This window comes from Rhyacophila brunnea, unplaced genomic scaffold (genome assembly GCF_057557595.1).
Source record: "Rhyacophila brunnea isolate RB1 unplaced genomic scaffold, BYU_Rbru_1.0 scaffold_7, whole genome shotgun sequence".
Classification (NCBI taxonomy): domain Eukaryota; kingdom Metazoa; phylum Arthropoda; class Insecta; order Trichoptera; family Rhyacophilidae; genus Rhyacophila; species Rhyacophila brunnea.
Genome location: NW_028233339.1, coordinates 44,771,499 through 44,793,069, shown reverse-complemented (window position 1 = coordinate 44,793,069; position 21,571 = coordinate 44,771,499). Strand labels below are relative to the sequence as shown.

Genomic DNA, 21,571 nt, shown 5'->3' with positions numbered 1-21,571 from the left:
TTTTATTTTAACTACTTCTATTTTATGGAATGCTCAGTTATTTATATTGCATATAAAAATCATGTAAGTAATTTATTTGAAACTTCCTATTGAGGTTGGAAAATCTATTTTACCTTATCCATCCGCGACGACAATATACTATATTATAGTTATGGTTGAGCTTTTCAAGTGGACTGTAATTATGTTTCAGGGAAGATGAGGAGGTCGGATCTAATGGTGGGGGCGATGGAACAGAATGCCAGACACTGACCTTTGTGATGATGTTTGATGGCTCTGTAGTCTGGTTTCAACTTTCGCTCGCGCGGTATCGTTGTTTTGGGTCACCCGGTTCGTACACTCCCGCACTGTATGACACAGTTTTATGGATTATATGTAAGGGTGTATGAATGATGATGATAGATTATGAATGAGTCTGTATCTGTGGGGTCAATCACTTAAGCGACGGAAAGCTATTAGAAGCCCGCACGCGTCCGCTGTCGAGATGCAACTGAACGTTCTTTGTAACACCGTCTCTCATGACCCCTAATTGTTTATTGAATGTCTGGTAACAATAACACTGGGGATTAGGAGGAGTGTGAGGAGATAAGGAGTGGAACGGGAACATAAATGGCCCAACCAACAGGTTATGTTGGTTCTTTCGTAAATGGTTAAAAAAAATACTTTTTCTAAAATGCATCTGTCAGTTGATATTCGTAATATAAGCATTATTTTACAACAAGAATTTCACCCACATGGTGGCTTATGAAGTATGATAGTTTAATATTACTATCGTTGCTGTAACCTGGACGTATATAGAAAACAGTGTAGGTACTGTGAGAATGGGACAGCTGATAAAATTTACAAGTTACAATTAACAATAATTGCTAATCGAGGAATGGGAGAATTTCGAAGAGTGTTATATTAAGATTTAATATGTTATTGATTTTAATATTTTATTAAGTTTTAGGATTTCTCAAGAATTAATTTTTAAGGTTATGTTCAAGTTGTGAAGAATTTTAAAATTACTATTTTTTAATAAATATACTTACGATTATTTTATATGTTGTGAATATCAAGTGATAATATATTATGTATCATGGATTACTACAATCTACTCGTTGAATATTTTGAAAAAGTAAATGACTATTTTTGCTGTAAAGTGGATATGGGCCACCTATTCATAACCAGTGGCGGCTGGTTTAACATCATATAAGTACACTGCACTGCTTGCATTAATATATAAATGGTCGATCCACGGAAACTTAAATTACAAATATTAAAAAAAAATGGGCGGAATATTATTTTTTTGAATAAATTTAAACATTAACACGAACTGTCAGTAATTTGCAATAAGGGCGATTTTTAAAACGTGGATGGTACCATAGCTATTTTACAATGTAATCATTTCCACATAGTAGTCGATTTCTAAAGATAATTTGTATGATTCTAATGATATCTTTAGAAATCGAAAGTTGTTTTTATATTTTTGAGAAAGTTGTAGAAATGTTTGCTAAGTAGAAGCAACTGTAAATAAATCTTTTTTAATAATAAGTTATAAGTTCATTTTTTTGCACCCTCACAGAAAGAAATTTTGGAAACCACCGGCCGTCACTGGACATAACATATATTATTATGAAGATTCGTTTATATTTATTTGGTCAATCCAATGTTAATTGATTAATCGAGGATAATGACTCACATGTCATGTTGATTGAAAGAAAATCAGGAATTTGACCCTGCCTAGCGATGTATGTAGGTACCCGTCACCCGTGGAATAAGAAGCGGCGGTCTACCATTCACACCTCAATCACCTTACTTGCGGTCGTCCATAGATGGCGACACACGATGTTTGATATTTTGTCTTATCTCTTCCCCATCTCCACAGTTAGCAAAATCCTTTACTTAACCCATTCGTAAAAAAGAAAATCGAAAAATTGATCGATTACCAGTAAGTATAATATTCTTAGTTTATATTTTTGTTAGTTTTGTGACGTAAAATTTTCTACATCCCCTTATTCCCTTAAGACTTATACCTCAGCTGGGGCACGGTCCAAAACGATCGTGACTACGCGACGCGAAGATTGTGCAAACGACGCCTGCAAAACAAAACATAATTTGTCATAAAAATTCAACATGCGTCCATTTAATGTTCTGTTTATTGTTCTATTAGTAACAATAATAATAAATTCATTGACATGTTTTCTTTTCCAAGTAAATGGGTAACGTTTTTAGTCATCTTTACACGGTTTAAGAATTAATACCGCCGTCGCCATCACGAAACAATTCGACGTGTTCACAGCTCGACTTTCGCTCTCCGATGGCCAGCGAGTTCAAAATTTCGTCGCACCTATAGTTGAAAATTATTTTCCGTTTCACTGAAGTATGCTCGTAATCAAAAATTATTATATTATATCATAACACCTCCCCCTTTAGGCCGTGACATCATATATGATGACCAAATGACCATTATAAATTAAGTTATTCTACGAAAATTTGGCTTAAAATATTAACAGTCACTTAGATAATACTAATTGATTTGACGTGCTCGTGTAGGTATATATCAAATTTGTATAGCTAGAAGTGTAGAACGACAAAAACTTTATATTTGAATGTCGGAATAACCACTATCCGCCTGATAATATGCTTTACCCCGTATAATATATTATTTGTATAAATTTGTAGCTAACACACCCATTCTCCGGTTCGGTTAACAATTCAATAGGTATTAAATACCTGTTAGCAGGTTATTTAGTTCCTAATACGAACCGACAACAAGATAGGTTTTGCGCTGTATATGTGCGTAACGTAGAGATATCGATTTTCGCTTCTGAGAGAAATTAGTGAAGATTAATTATATAAACCCTCATTTGGTTCCTCTACCCTTATGGATTGTTAAATCCGACAACAATAAGACGTTGATTGTGTAAAGCAGTGTATAAATATGTCTTCAAATTATTTAGTAATTGCGTTTATAATTACATACATTATTTTGATACTACTGGCAAATGTAACGAGACAATGGCGAGTATTTAGTGATCAATTGCAAAATTATGTAGAACAATTATAGTGAATATACTAATATATTATAAAGTTGTGAAAAATATTTAAAAAATAAGATAACCTAATAAAAAATCGGTGTGTGTACTTTGCGTTAGAAGTTATACTTCTTTGGCATAACAAAACAAAAACAAAACTTGTGATAAACTAGATTCTTTGACTTGCACTTAATTATCTTGTTAAATTACACACTCAAGAAAAAGGACCGCTTATTGGAACGCCGTTGGTTTATTTCTATACACTTTAACTTATATTACTAAATTATATAATGGTTTATCTTTATTTTTAAAGTACCAACTGTCTATCTGACGTTTAATCGTTTGTTAACGTAAGGAATTTTAAATGGCCGACAATAATAAATTCGCTGCCTAGGCAACGGAACAATTGTAAACTATAATATTATACTATATAATCGTCACGATTGTAGTACCATACCGTGGCGTAAAGGTAGTGCGTTTGGCTGATAACCGAACAATCGGTGGTTCGAATCCAACCGAGTGCGTTTTTTTCGTGTGAAAAAATACATTATGTGTTACATGTCACACGCCAAAAATACACTCTGATCTGATTTCCCAAACGCGCCAAAAGAAGTATAACTTCAAAAATGGAAACATGAAAGACTAAAACACAGTTAGATATAACTAGCTAATATTTTATGTATAGCTATGTTTTTATTGATTAATAAATTATTAGTAAATGAAAGTCTCCCCCAACCTTAAATTGAGTAACCTCTGAACACGTCCTCTCATAGGACGATGTGTGCTCATAAGAGGGTGTATCATTCTGAGTTCTATTCCAACTGGTTAACTCCATAACATCTTCTTGTTACTTTTCTTGAACCGAGGTAACTCCGATAATATTTGGATCAATTCTAAATTGTAAATTGATACCTAACACATGATGTTCAAAGCCTTTGACATTAACTTATTACGTCGCTTTGACGTTTGGTTAAGGCTATACTTCAGCGACGCGCAGATTGTGCAAACGACGCGTGCCGAACAAAACCTAATTTACAAGAAATGAAAATATAATTAATATTAAATTCTACAGGTTTTTAAAATGGTTTGTCGTTAGCTATTTAGGTTGTAACACCATTATCAAGACGATTGAGATAGGCCGTTTGCCTTTGCTTAATTACTATACGTATAGATAGAGCAGAATACATTTTCTTATTCGTTCAAACAATATTTATACAATAATAATAATAAGTATACAATGACTTTGTATACTATTATTATTAATTGTAATATTATTAATACTTTGAAAACCCTAAGTGGGTTTTTAATGAATATCAAAATTTTAATTGATTCTGATTCAATGAGAAAAAAATCTTCATCTTTGACGATGTGTTTAGTCTGGAAACTGATCACGAGACACCATTATTTACACCGGACCGCCCCCAAATGAAATTGCATTGTCATTTCATTAAAACGTGGGAATATTTCCCCACATAAAATATCTGTGTCTGATAATGGTATTTTTTTAAAGATATTTTTTATCTTTGGAAATATTTGAAATATTTTCCGTCCGATCGTGTACGCTTATTTTCTCGTAATGTAATTTTCCTTTGTCGAGCACGGCGATCTCGATATATATAATATTATTATACTTATAAATTTTTTATTTTTTCTTTTTCGTTTTCCAAATAATATGTTTACCGAAATGTCATGTTATAATTAACTTTGCCGCTTATATTGTAATGCGTCTCTTTTCCGCGAAGTTTTAAAATTGGATTTGGGATTGGATTTTTTGGCTTTCGTAGGTGAGTCAGTATTCTTTCTTGTTTTCCTTTGCGTTGTTTTTGTTTTTATTTATTTAATACTGTCCGTTCGAAGCGCTTAAATATTATTCACATTTAGTTATGTTTTATGGTAATTAAGTCTTATTTCATTCAAACTGTAGTAAAACAAAACAATGATGTTGGCAACATTTAAATAAAAATAATTAAACTATTGCTTTCATTCGATGAATAAATAATACGCGAGATTTACGAATTAACTTTTATTATTAAATGTACCAGCCGGCCTGGCCTATTCAATCAACATATCATTTAACGTCTAAAAAGAGCTAATTGTGATAAATATATCAACGTTACGTATTCTAGCGGCTAATTATGTAAAAAAGTGAACCGTCTAAACTGTCAAAAGTTATCTTTTAACAGCTCGTCTTTTGGCCGTGCGAACTTTGAGAACGAGTCAGACACGTTAATTTTACATATTGAAAATTGAGATGCAAGATTCGACTGTTGTACAGCAATCGCAATGACATGACCAATTGTTGGTTATATTGATATGTCTGACGTGTCAATACAAAATTCTTGTGTACGGCTTATTACCGACTAGATGGCGCTGGTTCGGCTTTATTCGCTTGTGTTCGGCTTTATCCACTTGGGTTCGGCAGCACGAACATATCCGAATTTGACCGACATGTCTACCAACCTCAATTGTCGTCGTATTATGAATTAGAGATAGCCGCCGATAACTATTTTTTTAGTGTTAATTTGGACAAATGAAAATAACGGAAACATGGAAAAGTGATGACTAGGGCCCGGATTTATATGCTAGTGCATGTTTTGTTAGGGTGTATGCACAGCTATGGAGCTATGGGTACAGAAATCCGTTTCGAAAGCGCAGAATCCAAAAATAAAATTTTATTGTGCATATAAATGCATATTTTAGACGTTAGAGCATATTTGAGACATTAGTGCATATTTCATTAATAAATACATATTTTAGGGCTTTTGCATTTATAATTTTATCAAAACATAACTAAATCAGGTAGATGCACTTGCATTTTTAATGGCATCCCCGAGCAGAAAAAGTGAAGTCAACCCGGGCTCCTTTATTTAAAATTTACGCTATCACCTCTGTGGACGTTGAGAGATCATTTTCCGCATATAAACAAAATACTGACAGTTATGCGAAAAATTTAATGCCAGAGAATATTGAAAAAAATATTGTAATTTATTTTTTCGGTCAAAAAAAGAGCAAATAGTATTTAGTATTAGTTAAGTGTGTCGTTTTTGTTTCTTTTAAGTTGTGTTTAGTTTCCACAGTTTACATTTACATTTTGCATTTCTTGTTCAATTATTTGTAGGTACCTCCTACTTGTAAACAAACTATTTTGAAAATTGTAATTGATTAACTTTATATTGATTATTTGTGTTTTTTTGTTATTGTATTATACCTATTTGCTTAAGATTATTAATTTGTTATTCGATTTTTTATCGGTAATATTGGGTGAAGTGGGTATTTACAATATTTTTCCAAAAAATGTCAATTTTTAACTGCATATTTCTTTGGTTTTAGTGCATATTTCAATGATTTAAAGTGCATATGTGCATGCATATAATCATGTTTTTTGTTGCATATAAGTCCGCTCCCTAGTGATGACCGTTAAGAATAAACCTGCAGGCATGTTCAACGCGTCGATCACGGGAAGGATTTAGTCGATCTCACGAAAGACATGTGAATTGAATCATGATAATGTAAAAAATATATTCAGTAATAATATGATTTTGATAAGAGGGATACAATAATTATTCATCTTTATATTTCCTTAACAAGGTTACATGAAAGTCGTTTTCAAATTAACCGTGACGAAGACCGCGTGACCTCATATCATTTGATTCGTATTGCATTGCTGCAGAATGAAAGAAAGAGAAGATGTGAATCCTTGCATTTAAAACTGAAGCATAGTTTCACCTTATCGTCGCGCAGTAGGCTCTTTGCACAATGTGGTAATAGCTTGATAATGAGTGCAATAGGAAGGAGTAGAAAAGATGATATTTAATGTGTTTCTGAGGTGTTTGTGGGGAGGGTCTAACTTATTAATGTGGAATTCTTTATTTATTTTATGGTTGATTGTTCTCAATATTTTTTATAATACGTATGTTTCTGTAGTGTTTCCAAATCATGTATGTTCATTAAAAATTATTTTATTAATCATTAAAGCACTTAAATTACATTAGCACATTAAATCTTGAAATAAAAAATAGTCTATTAAATTATTATTAAGTGCACGTACGCTAAGAATAAAAATTTGGAGAGATTCGTGACGCCGGCTATGAATCAAGAAAGTACCTACCTATCGTTGGTACTTTGATTCAAACCACAAAAATCGGTAGCCAATCTTAACTGAGTTTGAGAATCGCTTAAAAGCGTACTTCAGTGAAACGGAAAATAAACAGTAGGTGCGATGAAATTTCTCACTAGTCGCCAATCGGAGACCCGACAGTCAAGGTGTCCGCACGTCGATTTGTTTTGTCATGGCGTCGGATGAAAATATTCTTAAATCGTGTAAAGATGACTGAAAAACTTTACGTATGTACCTACTTAAAAAGAAAACATGTCAATGAATATACTATTATTATTAGTAATATAACAATAAACATAACATTAAATGGACGCATGTTGGATTTTTATAACAAATTATATTTCGTTCGGCACGCATCATTTGCACAATCCGCGCATCGCCTAGCCACGATCTTTTTAGACCATGCCTCAACTGAAGTAAAAGCCTTAAGTTGCATGACTATTAATTAATAGTGATGTTTTCGCAAATTCGTTTTTTGCATTTGTTCAAGGCGTTCATCGATCTTATTTGAATATTGTACACATTCAATACGGTTGTGACGATCGCATAAGTAAAGTCGCTTAATTAGTTAATTTTTCCGTAATTAGATAGAGCGCAGATGGCTAAATTGGTAAAAATACCTTGGCAGGAATCCGATAGATGCAGCTTCGAGTCCTGTTTGGTGTTGCTGAGTTGTTTCCAAATTATGTACATACGACTATTTCTGTGAGTTCTTCGATGTCTTTTTATATCTTGTTATCGTCATACGATCATATAATATGTGTTATAAATTTAATAATAGCTTTAAGGTCGTAGTCAATCTACACGATAAAAATACATACTATAATATACTCCCTTTATACTTTCATATACTTACGCATTCTATATTTATATATAGTTGTATACCGAAATAATCCAATCAATATCGAGCTGGCCTTAAACAGTGAAGAGATCTATTTATAAAATACATATACCACATCCAATCCGTTTCTCTTTCTATGTAGGTACCTACTTCGTATCAAAGTGATAAATCAAATATTTCCTCAAGCATGAACGCTGAAATTTCATATAAGAAGATAATAATATAAGACGAGGTCAGACGAAGGCTCTCGTCAATGTTGTCTTATTATTTTGCGACAAATTTTCTCTCGCATAATAATAAAATATAATGCCCAGGAACTGACAAAACTGACAACGTGACAATCAAAATCTACATTTCTAATATGTATATACTTTTATCAGTTTTTTTTACATATGTACAGTTCTTTCATGAAAGTTCCCGGGAGAGCTAATCCAGTTGTTCTGTGACGAAAAACCGTTATTATTTAACAAAATAACTAAAAATAGTAGATTCAACGATTTTTTCGATTGGCGAGTGCGCATGCTGTCGATTGCGCCATTCCAGGTGACAAACGATGTCTCGCGAAAAAATAAGTCTGTGATTCTGTCAGCGTTCTTTCTTACGCTAAAACTCAAATCCCGATTGCTTCCCAGGCGTGGAAGCTTCGTCATTTAAAAAAAAATGTCAGAAGTGCAGGAGACAACAGAACACCTCTTCGCATCATCAATCTGTTCGCAAGCTACGATGGTACACATAATATGACAACAGTGCAAGACAATTTAACATACTCACTTCAAAGTTGGTTAATAGTCAATATCATCGATTACCTACTACTGTCACTAAATCGCCGTTGCCATTTGGATCGTCGTATCATTGCGAATGAAGGTATCAGCGCGCTCGAGAAAATAAAAAATCCTGAAAAGATTACAGATCGTAGATGAGGAGTTGCCTGTTTGTTTATCTAATTATAGAGCCGTGTTTGACATATTTTTTTCTTAAAATCAGTTGCATCCTTCTCATTATTAAAATTATTATATATAAATTACTCACTTCGATGTATATGTTGATACAACCATATATTTTTTTTAAATCATAGTAATGTGGTATTTATATTTACTATTTAAACGTTTTTATTGTTTTATGTTAAATTAATTTACATGTGCCGTTAGATAAAAGTATGTGTGGCAAACACTTTATTTGTATTAGTAGATATTAACAAATGGCAGAAAAAGACGTTGCAGAAAAAAATGGGATTCCTCCACCAAAAGCATGCGTATATTATGTATATTTACAAAATATATCAAATGGTGAATCGGGAACCGCTTTGACTCCTGATCATTACACCGGTCAATTCTTGACTGGACATCGTGGCTGGCAGGCTCTATAAGCATGGTCTTGTTACCCGTTCCATGTGGCGAAGAAATACAGGATGCACACCACATCCTTTCGAAATGTCCTAAAATGTACGGAAAGAGAAGAACTGCTCAAATCAGTTGATCAGCTGTTAGGCCAGGAATCAACCATATGTATGATATGTAATTAACTATTTCTTTTATTCAACGAATAATTCAAAAGATTTAAGAATGTACCATTCTAATTATTGAACATACATCATTTTTGAAAAAAAACTTCTGAGAAAATATATTATAACCGATAGAAAAAAGCTTGATTTCGAGGAGCGCTGATGAGCAGGTATTCGAAAGGCCAATAGTTAAAATTTGTTGTAATTAGTATGTCATCTCGTAGCATAGTGGATAATGCGCGGACGGGGCGTAAATCCAAGAGATGCAGGTTCGATTCCTGCCGGTGTTTTACTTTTTTTTAAAAGATTTTTTCTATTGGTTATAATATATTTACTCAGAAGTGTTTTTCAAAAATTATGTATGTATATGTATTCTTAATACAACGAAAACATATAAGTATGAATGAAAAAGTGTGCACAATTTTGTCGCATCGGTCATACCAAAACTATTATGGTTTGGTTTAGACCATTTCTAAATTGTAGTTTTCGTTCAATAAAAACAAATACCTATGACTAACAAAGTTTAATGTGAACTATTTATGCCGGCTCTTAACAGCCTCCCTCCACCCTTCGCTACTGATACCGGGTGTTGTTTGGTGGGGCCATTAACTTCAATTTATGTTTTAGGTACATAATTATGTTTTAAGACTGAAGAATTTACATTGGTGTTAGGTTTTTTATTTTGAGAAATAAAAAAATGATTTTGTAATTAAGTACTTTGTTTCAAATAAAAATATCGCCTCAGTGAATGTAGGCCACGAAAACATGATAATATTTTTTCTCGTGCCTATTTATTTCCTCTGCTATAATCCCTTTAGATGTTGCATTTACGAAGTGCTCTTCAGATTTTCTTGTTTATTCGAAGCATTCCATTGTCTGGTCTGACGTATCAATCAATATCGGGGGCAGTATCTTTATTGGGTTACAACGTTTCAGGCCCGACTGGTATTTGCTCCCCCTCCCGGGCCATTTGTCAAAATGTTCGGCGGATGACAGGTGACGGCTTCGGAGGGGTTAGAAACTTCCACTTCATACACTGACGTAGGTTAATCATCTATACAGTAAAATATACCAAAAAAAGGAAAATAAACTTAGCGACACTTCCATGCTCAATATTTAAGGATTATGATTATATGTACCTACTTACTTAATTATTAAGGGTCCGTGTACTGTCTGAAGGTTGAAAATTAAGAGTGTTTGAAAATAATTGTGGATAATTTTTGGGATAACAATCGGGTGATTTTTGAGTGACTCAAAAGTTTAAAAATTCGAATTAAGAACTAAGCCTGAATAATCTGTAAGTATGGGTACGTTTATAAATATCGTTTTCTTTTATCATCTTAAAAATTATGTTGAAACAGTAAAATTAATTAATACCATAAAATAGTAGGTATTACTGTTGAAGTCGTTTTAAAATTGAGAATAAAACCATCTTTGGTTTAAAAAATAACTTTTCAAAATATTATTTTATCAACACGTGCAGAAAATACATAACACAAAGTGTTCTCCAAAATTACAAGTCAATTACAAACTCCGATGAAAAGTTTACCGAATACAATCATGTATATAATATTATTTAACATTCATCCTTTTCACGCGGACGGAACACCTGTTGTACACAAATTAATTGGCCATTCGATATAATTATCATGTTATTTAAAAGTAACTATATGCTCCGCGGTCAACAATAATTACGACAATTTTTAACTAATGACTTTAAATACTCACTGAAGCCCTTCAGTTACTTTTTTCAAAAAGATTTTTTCTATTGGTTATAATATATTTTCTCAGAAGTGTTTTCAAAATTATATATGTTCAATAATTACGATGTTACATTCAAATCATGTAAATATTCGTTGAATAAAAAAAATGGTCAATCAAAAAAATATGTTTAGTTAAGGTAAACGTACTCGTATTACAGACTTTTTTTAAAATTTTTCTGTTGAATCATATAAACTTGACTTGACTTGACTAGCTTAAACGATCAAAAAAATTGTACTTGATAGAAATACTGAATAATGAAATGTCATTTCATATTGATTTTCATATTAACGCACGTATATGTTATTTAATAATTTAGTTGCTAGGACCCCCTAGCAACCAATAATGGTATCGAAATAACTTTTCATACAAGACAGAATTAACTTAAAATGAATTCAATTCTACTTAAAGATGGCTAAAAGTATTAAAAAAATGCATTGGCATCAAAAATAAAATAAAATAAAAATAAAAAATAAAAGATTCAAATGTCTAGCTAGTCGGGAAGTTAGTTAAAAATCGATTGCAAGATTTGTACCGGACAAATAAGAATACGACCTAAGAAAAACGTTGTAAAAAGTTGGAGCTAGTGGGACTCGAAGGATGAATTTCCACGGTTTCATTATATTAGGACATATTCAGCTGCTGAGAAGCTGATTTAATTGTTAAAAAACCAATGTGGAACTGGGAATGAAGTTATCTGAGTCTAGTTTGGTTCCAAGATATGAAAAATTGCAACAACATGCTCTCGTATTACACTTATTTGTATGTTGTTTGTGTGCCGTGTAATGAAAAACAATTGGACTGCTCTGCTTCATTCAATCGTATTATTGGTTATTGCAGTGATCGCTCCTCGTATGATGTGTTTGTTTAATTAACTGCGGCCCATTTGTTACTAGTGTGTGTGGTCATGATTGTTATTGTTTTGAATTTAATGAGAACATCCAATCCAGCTTTCATAACAAAACAATACGAGACAGAAACAATTTATTCATAATTGGCGCGAAATTGATAGTCTGGCGTAAAATATTGCGCGAATTAATAAACCCGACAGAATGCATATTAAAACCAAATATTCATAAGTCCGTTTTCACTCTATACATGTAGCTATTTAATTATCACAATGTATCCACTTAAATTTGTATGCCGCAAGCTTTATCGACTGTATTAGCTATGCCCCCCTTACCTATCGCTAAGGTTAAGGCCAGTGTGATTTTTGACAATTGTGTTCCTAAAATGGTTTCCGCGGATCCCCAGAGTCAATGTGATTCTGTTTGTTTTCAGAGATTTATAAATAAATCCAGTTAATTTATTGAGTTGTCGAAAGAATATACCAACTCCGTGTATTATTTCATCACTGCCCGAACATACCATATCACACACTCAAGCAACCTTCAGAACTTAAACATAACATCGGGGGTAAGTAAAACACTACGTTTATCCCCCCGACTTTTAAATCATATCATCACGTGTCCAGAATAATCTTACCACTTCTCGATAACTGATAATGATAACAGTCTAATAAAAAAGACTACACCTACGTGAGTTACCTCTCAATATATACGGCATTTTATAAAGCTATTATTACATTCATGCCTACATATCCCACGTGTTTTTCATTTATTTGTAAAACAACGACAAAAAAATAGAAAGTTTAGCATATTAAGTAACAACTCAATCTACATAAATTATAGATTATAGCTTGATAACCATGTAATTGTGTGGGTAATAATTCGATCCGTATAGTTTTCAGGTTAAAGTTTAAACCCACGAAGATGTTTTTTTGGTGGCACGTGTGCTTATACAGCTGTGAGAAGGTACAGACTTATACGCTTCGATTATTGAATGCTAATATTTTGAATAAAATAATTTGTGGATGTACCATATGCGAATGCTGAAAGTGTTACATACACTCGTATTGACTTTTGACATACGTTTTCATTTTTCTCTTCCCTACATCTTCAATTTTGCCAATTTCTCAGATCCTTTGACACACGCTTTAATAAAGCAATGTTTTACAAAGTATCAATCCTTTTAAACACGTGATTGTATAAAAAAATAATCAACCGAATCAGAAAAACAAACGATATGGTTTTTCGGTTGCCATTTTGGTATTTAATGGGATTCTAATTACAAAATATCAAGTTTAATAGGCCATCCATGGACTGAAACTGTATGCGGTTTAGAACCGTGTGCCAAACTAAGCTTATCTTTTCTGTTCATGGAAATATATTTTCACAAACTATATTATAAGCATCTGATCGTATCCGTTTATACTATACACTTACACTTTTTTCGTGAAAATATATTTTCGTGAACAAAAATCACAAGTTTAGTATGGCACACGGATCTAAACCGCATGCGGTTTCAGTCCATGGGTGGCCTCTAACTTTGAATTTGCATTCAGCATTATAAGATACAATGGTACTGTTCGGTTATACGGAATACAGCGGAAAACGCATTTTGAAAATAGCCGATAAACTGGATTATTTGTTAGGTTAACCTAACCAAACCTAACCTAACCTAACCTAACCTAACCCAACCTAACCTAAACTAACCCAAAATAACAAATAATCCAGTTTATCGGCTATTTTCAAAATGCGTTTTCCGCTGTATTCCGTATAACCGAACAGTACCGATACAATTATTGTAAATTGAAAACCAATTGAATTATTAGAGAGTGATTATGTAACATTATTGTTAGCTTTCCAACTGCAAATATCAAGAATAACGTCAAATTTGTTTTTAGCATTTTAAAATACATGCCCAGTCTGAAAATCATTTAAATTATTATTATTAATAATAATAAGTAATAAAATTTTCTCCGCCATCTTGAAATTTACGGACTCCTAGGTAAATTTTGGAGATATTGAATCTTTTAATTTAAATTTTTTAATCATTCATGCTTAGGTATATTCAAAATGTACAATTATGCCGCTGGTTTAATAATCTATGATTACGTTTTTAAAAGTAAAGTTAAAGTATTCTTTTTCATTCTGTGTGAAATTTAGTTTATTGAACACCGGTATTTCTTTGCAACATATCCGGCGGCGAAAGCGGGTAATCCGCCAGCCGAACCCAGTAAAGAGTATCAGTGAAACAAAGTGAAAAAAAATCGACGCGTTGGGTTAGTCCCGGTGTTGCATGCATAGGCGGATTTTCGATTTCCCGTCAGGCGGGCTGATGGACGACCCGCCTACGCCCTGCCCTTAAGCCCGTCAAAATAGCATTTCCGCCCAGGTTAACCGAACTAGATTATTCACTAGGCGGAAACTTGCTGATTATATCGAAAAACTCAACTCGTACTTTCACTATGGCATTGTATTGCCAGAGTTAAGCCCGGCATGACGTAGAATTGATATTTATTGTTTTATTAGTAAGCTGATAATATTCAAATTTATTTATTTTCATTGAGTGAGTATTATAAATAAAATATTTTTAAACCAGTATTGTCCTAGGCCAGGGCTTAGGAAGTAAGTTGCATGTATATTACACAACACTATAGTGATAATATGTAGTGCACTTTAATTGTATATATCGAGTTAATACTATATTTATTTTTAAAACGTCATAGCCGCCATTTCTTTGTGATTCCATCCAAAATTGATATATGTGTTCAGTATTGTTTGGCAAATCATCATGGAAAGATACACAGTTGCACAGCGTATACAATCATTGTTAAAATGTATTAGGAGCTACGTTTCGCGCATTACGTGAAATTTGTGGTTAAAATAATCGACTTACGAAGATTACTATTCGTAATTTAATTGGAAAATTCGAGTAAAATGGTAATGTTTGTGATAAAGAAATCCAAGTTGTCAAAAACGAAAACGTACCGCTGAAAATATCGATGTTGTAAATCAAAGCATAGATGAAAATCCAGCACAATCACTTACACGTCGTTCTCAATAACTTGCACTTTTTATGGTACTACATGCAATATTCTTCATAAAAATACATTTAACACAAAAAATTAAACCGAATTTTGCTGATTTAGCTTTAGGGCAACTTGAAACGGACCCACTATTTCATGAAAAAATCATTTTCAACGATGAAGCTCATTTTTATGCAGAAATATTATTCTTCGACGAAAGTAAGCCGAATACTGAAGGGTATAAAGGAGTTGTTTTGAGGTGGGAAAGGATCACATCAAGCGGGGTAAGCCTTACAACATGAAATTGAAATTTTAAAAAAAACACAGACAGATAATTCATATATCTACATATTATTATCACGTGATAAAAAATGACTAAATTTAAGATTAAGAATACCATCATATATAGATTTATATACATATACACACTGTACTACTCTACCCAGTTATCTGGCCTATTAAATGTACGTCTGAGATGAAGATCTGGCTTATATATATTTTTATATCAATAATCCTCCACTGCTTTTGATTAATATAAAAATGGCTCCTCCGAAAAATGTAAGTATATGAAAATAGTAACAAGAAATACGACCCTAAGCAAATAAATAGTTTATCTGACGGATTCGTTTTTCATACACAAGTTTCTCTCTCTCTCTCTCTTTCGATAGGCAGGCAAAAGAGTGTAGCTTTTTTCTGCGTAAGCTCTTGGCAAGCTTTCAAAATAGCCTCCGAAAGTGCCACTAGTATCGGCCGGCAAGAACTGAAAACGAAACGAAAACACGGGACGAAAATTGAGCTTTTCTTTATAATGCCTCTAATGGAGCGAAGCTTTGAAACAAAATCACTTTATTTGGTGGATGTTTTTTTTTTTTGCTCTTGATTAATAGCTTCTCGGAATTTTCTTTTTTTCTGACGTGAAAGCTGATATTTTAATGACCGGATTAAGGGTCGTTCAAACGCACAGTGCTGGATCAGTAGCCGGCCGGTGATTATGTTGTATATTTTATTTTCCAGACAGATTCAAATGAGTTAAATGATAATTGAAAATTTATTTTCGATATAGAACAGTGTTTCTCCATATTTTTGTATAACGTAGGCATGTGATGTGTCACACATATTCAGTTCCGATTTTTCGTATTATCGTGATCGGACATAGGAAAATAATTCGTGTTTAAGATAGTATTAAAAAAAATCATAATAATAAATTCACTCTCTCCACTCAGAAGATACTATCTCCTCAAGAACTGAAGATTGATTTACATCCCGTATACATGAAAAGGGGAAACAATAATGGAAAAAGAAAAATTATATAGTAAATATTTTGTTTATTCAACAAATAATTGACAAGATTTAAGAATGTAACATTATTTTTATTGATCATACATAATTTCAAAACACTTCTTAGAAATATATGGCAGGACCCTGCTGGGTGTCGTATTTTTTTCTATTGGTTATATATTTCTCAAAAGTTATGTATGTTCAATAGAAATTTTAGATTGAGAAAGTTAAAAAAATGTCGATTAATCAATTAATTAATAAGTCAATTAATATCCTTTCCACCTTTGCCACTCTAGCAAACAGGAGTGATTCAATAAATGATAATTGTGCATCATTGCAATTTAGATAGTGTAGTAAAACGGAGCTTCACCTCACTTTCTAATTGTCAAATAAAACAAAAAACAAACTAAACAAATATATTACTCATGTACCCTTCCTTGTAAAAGTGAAAATCTTCCCTACTAGCAAGATCAGTGCCAGCCCAGCGTATATCCATTATCCACACCTACTTGACACCCTTTTCGTATGTGGTCGCAATTACAGTTTTCATAAATAGCTAATTAAGTCTAAGCGAACCTGATAATATACATATTACATTGTCTTACTTATATGTTTTGTGATAATTAATATAATGTCTTTCTATCAATAATTCACAGTGACGTTAACACAATTAACGTGGTAAATAGCTAATGTATTATGTCGTAATTTATTTAATCGCTTAAGGGGGGACATGCTCAGCGTACGTCAAAATGGAGCTTTTATGCTATTTTCAAAGCATGATCCTGGAAATACCTTAAACGTTGTGGATGATCTATGTACATAATTTTGAAGCCTTATTATCCTTTATATTTATTTTAAACATTTGATGACTACATAAAGTATTTTTATTACATAAAATAGTATTCTTTTAAACCGTTTTTAAATAATTTTGAAGACTTATTATCCTTTTTATTGTAAACATTTGACTATATAATGTTAACATTAATTTTACTAATGGTTTTATAAATGCGTTTAAAAATTAATAAATCAAAAAAATCTTAACACCACTGCACATGGATGCACTTAAATATGACTATATTCTAAAACATTAGATCGAGAGGTTTACAAGAATATTATTTTATGTAATAAAAATATTTTATGCGGTCATCAAATGTTTAAACTAAATATAAAGTAGAATAAGGCTTCAAAGTTATATAAATAGATTATCTACAATGCTTAAGGAATGCCCAGGATTATGCTTTGAAAGTAGCATAAAAGCTCCATTTTGACGTACGCTGAGCATGTACCCCCTTAAGCGATTAAATAAATTACACATAATACACCAGGAGTATGCTCTGAAAATACCATAAAACCTCCATTTTGACATACGTGGGGCATGTGGGCCGTTATTTTGACTGATGCTCGCAGGTATATAAAGGGCAAATGACACTATAAATATTGTATTTTTGTTCAGTGATCGCGGCGATTGAAAACTTGACCGCACCTTCGCCCCGCCGCTTCCCGCGGATTTCGCGGCTAAAATTATTTTAATCTGCTATCGAAGCGCACGAGCTGTTTGAATTGTAAATTTTGATATGATGTTAGGTACATTATGTCTATCGGATTTAATTAATTCTTCAATCGAGACCTCTGCCGAAATTCACCCAGCGCGCATTAAATCCTTTGATTTTATTCCTCCGCCGCCGAACACGAAGATTGATAGAAACGAAAATTGTGAAATTCGCCTCGTGGGCCCCTCCACCCTTTTTTGCCCCCCAACTCCTGAAATTTCCCTCTCATTATTAATTCAGAGCTCGCGGGCCGCAGGATTCGCTCCTAAATCTGCTCGCTTTGCAATTCTGACTCGTCTCAGACATCGCTCTTTGATGGCAGTCCCCGACAGATGGGACGCACTTCTTTCGTGGATGGCAGAGGGTGGGGGTGGGGTCTGAAAGTCCTAATACGGAGCGTATCTAGGTAACAGTATGGTGTCTTTAAAATCGTATCGTGCGATTTTACGTTTACATTTTTACGTGTAAATAAATTAGTGATGTGTATTAGAACCGGGTCGCTCGAGCCATTTGTTAAATTAAATAATCCACGATGCGAACCGGTTGTTATATTTCTTTATATAATATTGTTTAGGATTTAGCTCATTCTATTATATTTGTTGTATTTACTCTTCATACTGTTTCTCTAATACTGCATGTTTTAATACTATTTTACAACGCTTTTCTTAGCTCGTATTCTTATTTGTCCGGTGGTTCTTTGTCCGGTACAAATCTTGCAATCGATTTTAACTAACTTCCCGACTAGCTAGACATTTGAAACTTTTAGAATATATCAGATGCATTTTTTTAATACTTTTTGCCATCTTTAAGTAGAATTGAATTCATTTTCAGTTAATTCTGTTTAACCTTTACTCTAATTCTCTTATATGGGTTCAAATCAACAAGACCAAGTAAAATTGGACGACGAAAACCTGGTGCTAATAGAAAATATCACTACCAGTTCAACAGATGGAACGTAGCCAGGAAACGGCAGACCGCCATGCCACATACCTTCGTCTTATAACAGCATAATATCTAGAAAATCTGCTTCAAAGAAATTCAACTTCTCGGATCTATCTGCAGGCATGTGATGGTATTATTGAAAATTTCAGCAGAACAACTTAATGCCATCAGTATTTTTAAAATATATTTTCACTTACTATAAATTTCCATTCAATTTTTGCGAGCTTTGGGAATCTAATAATTTATCATGTTACGAGTGTGGAGTGGGCAAGCTTATTTAGAAATATTTTTTAATTAATTTATTAATTTAAAAAAGACATATTGAGCACAAAACAAATTATTAATTCAAGACGTTCACAAAATGACATTTAGAATAAAAAGTACAAATAAATCGAATAGAGAAAAAACAAGGTAGAGAAAAGAAAAAAAACAAAGCAAAAAATAATTTTATAGAAAAAAAACTGACAAAAACAAATAGAATTTTAAAAACAGAATACATATAGCATCGCTAGAATGTCTACATCTCTAGGGAGTGTATTGACCAGCCGCACAGCCCTCGCTATTGGTGCCTGGTGAGCCTGACATGAGGAAACAGCGTTCACCCAAAATAGGTCATGGACCACGGGTGCATAAAAATTCATTTTTTCCAGAATATCGGGATTATAAACTATACCACGTCAGAGCAGGGATAAATGCTTTAAGGTGATTCATCAGTGAAACGGCAAATAATTTTCAACCATAGGCGCGACGAAATTTTGCACTCGCTCCCATTCGGAGAGAGAATGTAGAGCTGGAAACACGTCATTTTGCTTCGTGATGGCGACGGGCGTAATGATTCTTAAATCGTGTAAAGATGACTTAAAACATTACCCATTTACTTTAAAAAAAAAACATGTCAATGAATAATATATTATTATTGTTACTGATAAAACAATAAACAGAAAATTAAATGGACACATGTTGGATTTATAAGACAAATTATATTTGGTTTGACATGCCTCATTTGCACCCGCGACCCGCAATCCGCGCATCGCCTAGCGACGATCTTTTTAGACCGTGTCTCAACTGAGGTATGGCCTTAAGAGCAGAAGTGACCTACGAGCATGCCTTGAAGAAAGTTAGTCGGAAAATACTCGTTTGAGAAACTGTCAAAAGGAAAATAATTATATATAATTAAAATACAGATGTCGAAGAGTTTTTTTCTGAACACGCTGTAAAACAAAATATATATTATATGTATGTATTATTGAAACAAAAATGAAAAATGTACAATATATCACTTGTATTTTTCACTACCTAATCGCAAAACCATACCACATTTTATCCCATATAGAGTAGTACCGGGTGTAGGGTATTAGTATTATAATATAATAATATTATTAACTAATCGATTTTTAAATAATTCTAAATATTTTTTTTTATCTTACGATTACTGTAAAATGGATTATTGTTTTTCTTTATTTTTTTATTGTCATTTGACTAAATAGTTAGAACTTTGAACACTGTTTTTTATGTTGTAAGCAATAAGGAAGAAAACAAGTCGTAATGTTGAAGAACCGCTGTTTACTCCATAATCTTACACTGAAGAACGTTTCCTTTAGATATGCGTGTTCGATTTGTAGACGCTGTTTTTTTTAGATGTGTTTGTGTCGCAACCACCCTTTCAGGGAAAACTCGTAAACTCCCTAGGTTATCTTTAACGGTACTAGCTCGTTACCTTCGCTATAAAAGATTTTGTCTGCGTTTTATCGTAAAATACCCACTCTTGTAGTTATTTTTTTCGCAGGACGGAGTATTGGGACGCACCCTGTTTTGAATACTTACTTACACGCATTATTTTTTTGCAATGAAAAGTCGTTAAATGTTTCGCTTTTTTACAAACAAAACACGATAACTACAAATAAATATTTATAATATTCGTTTCCCTCATTGGTCGTTTTATATAATATAATATTGATTTTTTTAGAGAAAATTCATTACATATTTACCCACCACATACCAGTGGCGAAGGTTGAGTCAGTTGTTAAGTTCCGACATAAATAGTGTACACTAAACTCTGTCAGTCATACGTCTTTGTTTTCATTGAACTAAGACTAAACATTGCAGATAGTGCTTGTTAGTTTTTTAAATTCAATTAAACCCTACGTAAATCAAGCCATAAAAATGTAACATTATGCCATTAAATCATACATAACTTTATAGATAGAAGAATTTTTTATCTATTATGGTTTGGTTTACGCAGGAAATAATGGATTTAAAAAAAATCTAGTCAACACCGTCTGTAATAATATTATTATGTATTCTTAATTAAACAAAAACAAATGACTGAAAAAGTGAGCACAATTTTTGTCAGATCGCCTATAGCCTACATAATATTATTATTATCATTATACTTTAATTAAGGCAGGGTTTGATTGATTTTTAAAAACTAATCGGTACCATCTGCAATTTGTATTCTTAGTTCAATAAAAACATATAAGTATGACTGACAAAGCTTCGTGTGCACTATTTATGTCGAAACTTAACGGCCCACCTCCACCGCTCTCCAGTACTATATAGGCAAAATGCAATAACTATGCATTTTTAATTTTTATACAATATGCAATTTACCATTTTTTTTGCAAAAAAATATTTTTCATCTCAATGAAAAATCAGTCAAATCACTACCTAGAGCTTTTGAAGCATACACGCACTTT

At 32.8% G+C, this 21,571-nt stretch overlaps 1 protein-coding gene across 1 annotated transcript in view; it reads left to right on the top strand.

Annotated features, from left to right (window-relative positions):
* The window catches only part of dtn (transmembrane protein 132C dtn), a 588,875-nt gene that overhangs the window by 412,074 nt on the left and 155,230 nt on the right, over positions 1-21,571 (top strand). The window lies entirely within an intron of this gene.